This window comes from Chiloscyllium plagiosum, unplaced genomic scaffold (assembly GCF_037043375.1).
Source record: "Chiloscyllium plagiosum isolate Xiang-an unplaced genomic scaffold, Cpla_swu_hap1 HiC_scaffold_27, whole genome shotgun sequence".
Taxonomy (NCBI): domain Eukaryota; kingdom Metazoa; phylum Chordata; class Chondrichthyes; order Orectolobiformes; family Hemiscylliidae; genus Chiloscyllium; species Chiloscyllium plagiosum.
In genome coordinates, this window is record NW_028270165.1 from 23,385,585 (window position 1) to 23,396,938 (window position 11,354).

Genomic DNA, 11,354 nt, shown 5'->3' on the forward strand with positions numbered 1-11,354 from the left:
ATATTGGTAAGGGTTTATATGGAGAGGAATTTGTTAAGTGTGTACAAGAGAATTTTCTGATCCAGTATGTGGATGTACCCACTAGTGAAGGTGCAAAACTTGACCTATTCTTGGGAAATAAGGCAGAGCAGGTGACTGAGGTGTCAGTGGGGAAGCACATTGGGGCCAGTGACCGTAATTTCATTAGATTTAAAATAGTAATGGAAAAGGATAGACCAGATCTAAAAGTTGAAGTTCTAAATTGGATAAAGGCCAATTTTGACGGTATGAGACAAGAACTTTCAAAAGCTGATTGGGCGCAGATGTTTGCAGGTAAAGGGACAGCTGGAAAATGGAAAGCCTTCAGAAATGAGATAACGAGAATCCAGAGAAAGTATATTCCCGTTAAGGTGAAAGGAAAGGCTGGTAGGTATAGGGAATGCTAGATGACTAAAGAATTTGAGGGTTTGATTAAGAAAACGAAGGAATCAAATGTAAGGTATAGACAGGATAGATCGAGTGAATCCTTAGAAAAGTATAAAGATAGTAGGAGTATACTTAAGAGGGAAATCAGATGGGCAAAAAGGAGACAAGAAACAACTTTGGCACATACAATTAAGGAGATTCCAACGGATTTTAACAAATACATTAAGGACAAAAGGGTTACTATGGAACACTAGGGCCCATCAAAGATCACCAAGGTGGCCTTTGTGTGGAGCCGCAGAAAGTGGGGGAGATACGAAACGATCGATTTCGCATCAGTATTTACTGTTGAAAAGGATATGGAAGATATAGAAATTAGCGAAATAGATGGTGACACCTTGCGAAGCGACTATATTACAGTGGAGAAAGTGCTGGATGTCTTGAAACTCATAAAGATGAATATATCACAAGGACCTGATCAGGTGTACCCGGGAACTCTTGTGGGAAGCTAGGGAATTGATTGCTTGGCCTCTTGCTGAGATATTTGTATCATCGATAGTCACAGGTGAGATGATGGAATACTGGATGTTGGCCAACGTAGTGCCACTCTTTAAGAAGGGTAGTAAGGACAAGTCAGGGAACTATAGACCAGTGAGCCTGACATCGGTGGTGGGCAAGTTGTTGAAGAGAATCCTTATGGAAAGGATGTACTTGTATTTGGAAAGGAAATGACTGATTGGGGAAGTCAACATGGCTTTGTGCGTGGGAAGTCATGTCTCACAAACTTTATTGAGTTTTTTGAAGAAGTAACAAAGAGGATTGATGAGGGCAGAGCGGTAGATGTGATCTATATGGACTTCAGTAAGGCGTTCGACAAGGCTCCCCATGGGAGATTGGTTAGCAAGGTTAGATCTCACGGAATACAGGGAGATCTTGCTATTTGGATACAGAACGAGCTCAAAGGTAGAAGACAGAGAGTGGTGGTGGAGGGTTATTTTTAAGACTGGAAGCCTGTGACCAGTGGAGTGCCACAAATATCGGTGCTGGGTCCTCTACTGTTTGACATTTATCTAAATGATTTGGATGCAAGCATAAGAAGTATAGATAGTAAGTTTGCAGATGACACCACAATTGGAGGTGTAGTCGACAGCAAAGAACGTTACCTTAGATTACAACAGGATATTGATGAGATGGGCCAATGGGCCGAGAAGTGGCAGATGGAGTTTAATTCAGGTAAATGTGAGGTGCTGCATTTTGAGAAAGCAAATCTTATCAGGCCTTATACATTTAATGGTAAGGTCCTAGAAAGTGTTGGTGAACAAAGAGACCTCTCTGTGCAAATTCATAGCTCCTTGAAAGTAGAATCGCAGGTAGATAGGACAGTGAAGAAGGCGTTTGGTATGCTTTCTTTTATTGGTCAGAGTATTGAGGATAGGAGTTGGGACGTCATGTTGCGGCTGTACAGGATGTTGTGGTTCTGTTCACCAAGCTGGGAATTTGTGTTGCAGACGTTTCTTCCCTGGTCTAGGTGACATCCTCAGTGCTTGGGAGCCTCCTGTGAAGAGCTTCTGTGATGTTTCCTCCGGCATTTACAGTGGTTTGTCTCTGCCGCTTCCGGTTGTCAGTTCCAGCTGTCCACTGCAGTGGCCGGTATATTGGGTCCAGGTCGATGTATTTGTTGATAGAATCTGTGGATGAGTGCCATGCTTCTAGGTGACATCCTCAGTGCTTGGGAGCCTCCTGTGAAGGCTTCTAGGAATTCCTTGGCTGTTCTCTGTTTGGCTTGTCCTATAACAGAAGTGTTGTCCCAGTTGAACTCATGTTGCTTGTCATCTGCGTGTATGGCTGCTAAGGATAGCTGGTCACGAAACGACACAAGGATGATTTACAAGTATGTTGCCAGGGTTGGAGTATTTGAGCTCTGCAGGGAGGCTGAACAGGTTGGGTTTTTTTTTCCCTGGAGCATCGGAGACTGAGGGGTGAGCTAATAGAGGTTTACAAAATTATGAGGGGCATGCATAGGATAAATAGACAAAGTATTTTCTCTGGGGTCGGGGAGTCCAGAACATAGGTTTAGGGTGAGAGGGGAAAGGTATAAAAGTGACCTAAGGGGCAATCTTTTCAAAAAGACGGTGATACGTGTATGGAATGAGCTGCCCGTGGAAGTGATGGAGGCTGGGTACAATCAGAACATTTAAAAGGCATTTGGATGGGTATATGAATAGGAAGGGTTTGGAGGTATATGGGCCGTGTACTGGCAGGTGGGACTAGATTTTTTTGATATATCTGGCCAGCATGGACTGGTTGGACCGAAGGGTCTGTTTCCATGCTGTACATTTCAATGACTCAATGACCAATCTAATGATATATCAAGCTTGCTAATTTCGGATTGTTTCTATTAGCAGTAATCTTCTGGAATAGCTAACCATGAATGCCCTTGTCAAATACTTAACAAAAGTTCATGTAGACAACAACTACTTCTCTTGCCAGGCAAATAAGCTCAGTTATTTGTTAAAGAAAACAATGCATTTTGTGAGACAAGAGCTCCTCGGCATGACATCATGCTGTCTACACTTGAGTAACCATTAGCTCCCAAAAATTATTAAAGTCTGTCCTTTTCTAATAATGATCTGGCCAAGGATGCAAGGCTCACAGACCTATAGTTTCCTGGCGTGAAACTATTTCACTTCTTAACCAAAGGAAAAACATTGTATATTTTTAACTTTCTGTGACTTTACTTATAAGGGAAACGGATACAAAGACCTCTGCCCAGACGCCAGCTATCGTTTGTTTTCATGTTTCGTCTTTCACTTTTACCTTCTTTCATTCCCTTTCCCGCGTTGTGAAATGTAAGCTAGAACAACTGAGAGCTATCCACGTCCCTCTGGAACGTCTCTTCCCTCTTCTTCTGATTGAACCCATACTTTCTCCTGATCTCTCCACTTATCGGGTTTATCCTGTACCTTCTAGTCTACAACTGTTTGATGCACATCATTTCTCTATTTAGAAAAATCTGATTTTTGTCCCTCTACACCATTTCTTCAATGAATTTCGAGCCACACATTGACATTGAGCTCTTCTTCTCGATTGTCTTTGCAATAGTCACAAATATCAGATTGTTTCACAGTCGTTTTCAATTCCTAGCAACCTACAATCATAGGAAGATTAATCGCAGTTTCTTTTATAATCAATGTTCATTCAAGAAAAAAAGCCCAAAATACTAACGAATACTAACTAAAGGCAAGTAGTAGATTCAAACACATTTTAGTTAATAATTTGCAGACGTTTGTTCCATAATTAGATTCTAACCACTATTGCCTCAGATTTACGTGTTTTACTTAAAAGCAATCAGCAAAATTTAAGAGATTTAATGGTATACTGTCAGTATTAATAAACTATGATGCTGGAGGACAATAAAAAACACATGCTGGAATTCTGAAACAGCAGCACAATTTGATGGAGACGGCAACAACTGTGGAGAGAAAGCAGTGTTAACACTTTGGTTCCAGTGACCATTTTTCAGAATATTCAAATTTTTATTGTGAAAATAAAACTGTTCACTGGGTCCAAACATTTTTCTGTGATTTCGCTCTAGAATTTCTGTAGGACCTGTTGTTTCTCTTCAGTATTTTATCGTGAGACCCTGGTATTTATTTTTGAAGGGGGAACAATAATACTGTCCTACCAAAACAGATGGTGAAACTAAAATTCAGTGTTAAAGATCTAGAATTAAAAGCTTAATGATGACCACAAAACCATTATCAATAATAGGGAGGAAAAAAATCATCTGATTCATTTTTGTTGCAAAACTCTGCCTTTTCCTTTCTACTAAGATGAGCTTCACATATAACTGCAGAACTAGAGTTAATTAAGAATGGGCATTGAATGCAGTCTTTGGCGAGTAATCCCCTCATACCTTTGTGTGTTTTTATATACAAAATAGACAATAGATGCAGGAGTAGGCCATTCTGCCCTTCGAGCCTGCACCACCATTCATTATGATCATGGCTAATCATCCTCAATCAGTATCCTGTTCCTGCCTTATCAACATAACCCTTGATTCCACTATCCTTGAGAGCTCTATCCAACTCTTTCTTAAACGAATCCAGAGACTGGGCTTCCACTGCCTTCTGGGGCAGAGCATTCGACGCAGCCACCACTCTCTGGGAGAAGACGTTTCTCCTCATCTCTGTCCTAAATGGTCTATCCCTTATTTTTAAGCTCTGACCTCTGGTTCAGGACTCACCCATCAGCGAAAAATGCTTCCTGCCTCCAGAGTGTCCAATCCTTTAATAATCTTATACGTCTCAATCAGATCCCCTCTCAGTCTTCTAAACTCAAGGCCATACAAGCCCAGTTGCTCCAATCTTTCAACATAAGATAGTCCCGCCATTCCAGGAGTTGACCTCGTGAACGTACGCTGCACTCCCTCAATAGCCAGAATGTCTTTCCACAAATTTGGAGACCAGAACTTCACACAATATTCCAGGTGTGGTCTCACCAGGGCCCTGTACAGCTGCAGAAGAACCTCTTTGCTTCTATACTCAATACCTCTTGTTATGAAGGCTAGCATGCTATTAGCTTTCTTCACTACCTGTTGTACCTGCATGCTTGCCTTCATTGACTGGTGTATAAGAACACCCAGATCTCTTTGTACTGCCCCTTTACCTAACTTGTCTCCATTTAGGTAGTAATCTGCCTTCCTGTTCTTGCCACCAAAGTGGATAACCATACATTTATCCACATTAAACTGCATTTTCCATGCATCTCTCCACTCACCTAACCTGTCCCGGTCACCCTATAATCTCCTAACATTCCCCTCATATTTCACCCTGCCACCCAACTTTGTATCATCAGCAAATTTGCAAATGTTACTATTAATACCATCTTCTATATCATGAGTATAATTTGTAAAAAGCAGGGTCCCAGCACTGATCCCTAGGGTACCCCACTGGTCACTGCATGCCATTCCGAAAGGGAGTCATTTATCACTACTCTGTACACCAGTCAATATGCAAGGATCTGATGCAGTGTGCTGTGAAGATAAAGGGATGTCCTGTACCTTTAAGAGAGAATGAAAGTCGAAAAGTTGGCAAGCACCTGTCATGTGACTGAATGCAGGGACAGAGTATACTGGATGTGAAGGCGTAACATTTGAGCTGTTACTCAGATAATGAGTTGTTTTCACAACCATCGAATTCAACCAATTAGTTTAAATTATGCCCCAAGATATGCCCCAACATCAAACCTAAGAGACGATCTGATGTTTTGATGTACAAAAAGCAGGTATTTTAAATAGTTAGCTGGAGATAAAGAACATCTACTGCCATCGATAGGTTGCCTGCAGATGGACACTCCAAAATATACCGATTTCATACAAAATATCTTTGCTGCAGAAGAACGAGTTCGACCCTGGGGAAATCAACAGACAGAGGACGTTCGATACATGAAGACAACAACTGGTTTTGAAAATTGATGTCAATTTTATATGGGCTTTATTGGATCTGTATATTGTTATGGAGTGGGAGGTAGATAAATCGTTAAGGCAAATGAGGCTTACAGTGGTAGATAGTTGTTCCTTAAAATTTTCTTTTGAAGTTAAAGAATAAATTGCCATTTTTTTTCTTTAAATACTGGAATCTGGGTAGTTCTCTGTCACTCATACTTTACTAGATTACGAGGCAAAATGAACTTTTCCGTGTGTTTGGTTTAAATGAGCAGATGGGCTAACCCCGTGTGGTAACAAATGCAAATTTCAATTCTAGATTCTACTTTTCACAATGTTTTCACATTACTACAGCAGGATATAATTGAATAGACAGCTGCAATTTTGGGATAACTAGTTCAAATTCTTTGACAATTTACGAATGAATTTCGTCGAGATCGTTTCATTGTCTATTGTTAACTCCACTTTCGTTCTGCCCTGAATTGATTGTAAAACAACATGTATTCGTCATATCATGAGTGGAGCTGATACTTTCTGGGCAGATGCGAGTTAAAGTCAATGTGTTGAATGGTCTATGCATGTTTAGAGTCTCTATGTTTATTTTGAAGATTTTTTTCTGTAGTTAAATATTGCAACATGGGACGAAGGAGAGATGAATTTGAGATTGAGGAAAACGTATCGTGATTATCGTAAGTTCTGACCAGTAAAATTTCGGATGGGGGTTGGGGGGCAGAAATAGATTCAAAGGATAAACAGTTTTCTAATCGTGTGATCAGAGATGACAAAAGTCTCTGCAATTGCCCGTGTGTCTCTGGAAGTTACAATATTCAGATACAACTCATAAACATGGTGAGTAATTTGGTCAGCAAAGTACGGTCTTACTATGGACTGCTGTTTGCATCTGTTAAGCTTAAGCATGCGAACGTCAAACACCCGTTTTGGCTTGTGCGTTAGATCTTAATACTAATTTAAAAAATCAGTTATACAGGGTACAGATCATTTGACAATGCATATTCCTCAATGTTTCGCTCTGTCAATAAAACTGTCATACTCAAAGTCAAGCTCTGCGGTATTACATTCCTAAGTAGCTGTGAGAATTAATGCGTTAGCATCTAGTCCATGCAACGTAAACAGGATAACAATTGCCATTCGAATAAAATGCTTTCCGATGGAACTGTAGGAACTAAAAATATGGAGAGTCTATCCACCAAAAATTCGAAAACTGACGGGAAACACGACGCCAGACATGAGATCCTGGCTTCCCAGACAGAGATGAATAGTTGTTTCATTAGTAGACAGCAGACACTGAACGCAGTTTGGCATGATGTTGATGTTCAAAGTAAAGGCGAAACATTGGGTTAAGTAGAACGTTTTCTCAAAAGGAAACATATCACATCAACTATATACTGCAACCATTATTTGGCGATGCTAGTGTTGGACTGGGGTGTACAAAGTTAAAAATCACACAACACCAGAACAACAGGTTTAATTGGAAGCACTAGCTTTCGTAGCGCTGTTCCTTCATCAGGTGGTTAAATTATGCGCGTGCTTTCAATTAAATCTGTTGTACTATGACCTGGTGTTGTGTGATTTTAACTTTCGCATCATGTTATTTTCCACCATGCACTAAGTAAATCCTGATCGATTGCAATGCCCAGATTTTTGTCTTTGACAGTAAAAGGGGCTGGCACTGCCATCAAAATGCGTTTTGCGCCTGCAAAGTCTACCATATGCTTTTCAGGCAATGTTGATTGAATCGGCTTCAGTCCACTAGGGTCGGATATGCCTCCGTGGAGTTAACAAATGCAAAAATGAATGAAATTCCTGAATCAATCAGATTGAGCAAGAAATACTGAGATGTACAGAGTCCGAACTACGAATCTTGAAATCGTAGCGACATAGAACTATAGAATCACACAATACAGAAGAAGCCCTTCAGCCAATCAAGACAGTACCATCAAAGGAAATGCACAAAACTGCACTAACCCCAGTCTCCAGTACCATGTCCATAGACGTGATTGTTGTGACAATTAAATGCTCATCCAATTACCTTTTTAAAGGTTATGAGCTTTCTTGGCTCAAGTACCTTCCTGGTCCATGCCTACCAGACATCGACAACCTCCGGATTACCCCAAAACAACCCTAAAGCTCTTTCCACTGAATTTTCTTTCCTTATGATGATGGACATCATTTCGTAATAACTTCTCGCATTGCTGAATTTTAATTGCATTAAGATTTTCTTCCGTTTGTGGAGAATAATTTGACAAAGAAACGAGAATTGACTGCGGTTATTTTCCTTAGAGTAGGAGAGACTGATAGGAAGCATTAATGTGTTATATAAAATTGTGAGGGGCATAGATATGGTGTGCAGGAAGAAAGGTTTCCCCTTTATGGAGGGAACAATCAGCAGGTTAAATAAGTGCAATGAAAGAGGTAGAAATACTCTGTAGAGACGGATTTAGCTCATTCCGCTTGTATTTACTGATATTTAATTTTCCCTAATATCCCTGAATGCTCCAACAATCCTCATGGTTATTGATAATAAGTAAGGTGCTGATTTGTTGCATCTTGGAATGAAACTCAATGAATGCACGGTGATTACTTTGGATTTTTTTTAAAGGTTAGCATTGCTTTGTGTCTCATTGTCTATATTCCAAATGTCATTGCATTTCAATTGTCCTCTATAGGCCAGAGCGACTCTTAGGGCCAGAGAGCGAAGACAGAATGGAGGTAAATGATGCAGCTACTGCAATGCTGACTAATAATGAAGTCTTTAATTTTCTGAATGATTTTAAACAGCAACGGAAATAAAGTGAAAGTAAAAAGAATAGTGTTGGTCAGCAAATCGTCAACACAATATTAGATGAGACTTAAAAGTATTTTCCAAAACACCATACTTACATCAGACCACAGAAATTATAATCACGTGTATTCGAGCTATGCTTCCGCAAAGACTGACCAAGGAAGAAGAGGTTCAGCTGCTGAATCACTGACCATTGGTGGCAGAGGAGGTACAGCTGATGGTGGAAGAATGTGAAGAACGATCAACAGAAGAACAGACAGAGGAGCTCCGAAAGATGATAAAGAACATTCTGCCAGAGGACAACCTGCAACTCAACAGCAGAAAGAGGTGAATATAATTGCTGAAGAGAAAGGAAACTAGAAGATAGAAACTTAACAGAATCTAATGACTACACACCAGTTTTATTCACGAAATGTTTTGATGATTGACCTACCTTCGCTTCGGTAATCAAACCGCATTAACTCTACTTGAATTCAAGTACAGAGCAATAGTAATTTCAAATATTGTACAGATATTTTCATACCATATCAGTATGGTAAGCTATGACCGATGAGTTTTTATCTGAACGCAAAACATATGTTTTTACTTTTCAAATTGTGCAAACATCAAAAATCTTTAAAGTTCCATAGGTTTAAAACTACGAACAGCATACATTGCACACTTCAAGATAATCTACGATTCTTTTTCTAGGTTTGTTTGAAAGGTGATGTATGTGAAGTGTTGAGAGGAAGTGCTTGATTGTGCATTCTATAAAGGCATTAAAGATTCTATGTCAGAAACTGCATTTTTAAATAAACTGAAGTAACACATCGGGAAAATAAAAATAAACTGCTTCGAAATATTTCGACATTTTAATAATGCAATTTCTGTGCATATTAGTTATTTTGCAATTTCCTAAGATTGTAAGGAATGTGGAGGTATGTGAGAGCAGATCTGACGATTAACTGATGTCGGTTGTTGCCTCGTGCCATTTCTGCCAGTGATTTTGCAAATAAGGGTACCAGTGCTGCAGTGACTTTACTGACTCTGTTCATTTCTGTTTCTTTGATATATCTGACTGCATAGCACATTCAGTTCAGGGTGAATTTAAAAGTTAGTCATATTAAGTGGGACTGAAAACAGAAGTTTCGTTATTTTTTTTCATTTCTTTTCCTATTTCTTAAATGTTTATGTTTAAACGTGGTGAGGTGGTGATCCTATTTACTGTATTATATCAAAGTTTAAAGGCAAGAAACTCATTTCTTTGTTCAATCACAGTAGTTAATGTAAATGGTGACATCACTGCCTGTGTTTGTTCAGTTATTGTAACCTGATACCAATTAGGATATTCTCTAACTTTCCCTCATGGGATTTAACGTCAGCTATAATAACAGATTCTTTGCACCTCAAATGAAGACCGAATGAGACGACGCTGGCCGCTCTGAGTTGTTTATTGAATATGCATGCCCCACCAACAGGTTTGGCATATGCCATTTACTACACTGCACTTGCAGCTATCGCTGTTCCAGGTATTTTGATGCAACAAATTAATGATGTTTACTGCTCCGTTTCTTACAGTTTTTCATGTCACGTTTCTGTTTGAGATGTTTTTTGGCCTGGCTAACATACATGACAAAGTGCTGGCTGGAAAGGGAAGTTGAGCGTCAGGGCAAGAAATGCGGATGTCATTTACAGAGGATTATTTCGTGCAATAACAACAGATCTTATGTGTTCAGGAAAGATTAGATGAATGCAATTAGTATTGCAGAGTAAAAATGATTACAAAATGCTTTTATCAATGGGGATCGGTTAGATCCACTGGCATAATGTGAGAGTGCAGATTCATCCCACTGCCACACAAGATGTTTCTGGTTACTTACTCGCTCACCTCACCCTGAAATGATGTCACAGTAACGTGTCAACAAGGAACGTGATTTGTGAAGAGGGGAAGGAGATGATGAAAAAATGTGTTAAGTTGCATGAGATTAGATTGTCTACTGTTGACCAAGCGAAAATAGTGCAGCATAAACAAATAATTCAAGTTTGGCCATCTTGACTTTTTCTTCTTAAGATACGATTTGTAATATGTGGGTATATTCCAAATACGGGAACATAGGAACAGGAGTAAGCCATTTCAACCCCATTACGTTATTCTATCATTCAGTGAAATCATGGCTGATCTGAGCCTGAATAAAGTATAGCTGCGTTAGACTCAGATCCTTAACTAAATTTGTTATACTGAAATGGAACTACCTCAGCATTAAAATGAACAATTGATCTCTCATCAATTAACATTTACCATTATTGGAAGAGAGTTCCAAATCATTACGACCTTTTGTCTGTAGAAGTGTGTCCTCATATCTATCCTGAACTGTCAGGCCCTATTTCTCAGATTACACCCCATGCAAAAAATAACAGGCTTGGTGTCAACTAAAAATGACAACAATCGCTTTGATGTATTTCTGTTCGACAGGTGTTGTAAGGAACATGAAAACTAGGAGATAAATATAATACAACCTTGTTTTAATTGAACAACCCCAAGTTATAGTCCAACCGGTTTATTTAGAAGCTACCTGCTCCTTCGTCAGGTAGCTAATGGGGCAGGATCAGAAGACATAGAATTTATAGCAAATGATCATACTGCCAAGCAACTGATACATAAATTCCGTGTATTATGATCCTGGCCCACTAGGTACCTGACGAAGGTACTGAAATCTAGTACGT

General features: G+C 39.5%; 1 pseudogene; it reads left to right on the top strand.

The window, feature by feature from the left end:
* The first annotated feature begins 8,572 nt into the window (after window positions 1-8,572).
* LOC148143449 (DNA-directed RNA polymerase III subunit RPC9 pseudogene) lies at window positions 8,573-9,026 on the top strand (annotated as a pseudogene).
* Window positions 9,027-11,354: the final 2,328 nt, after the last annotated feature.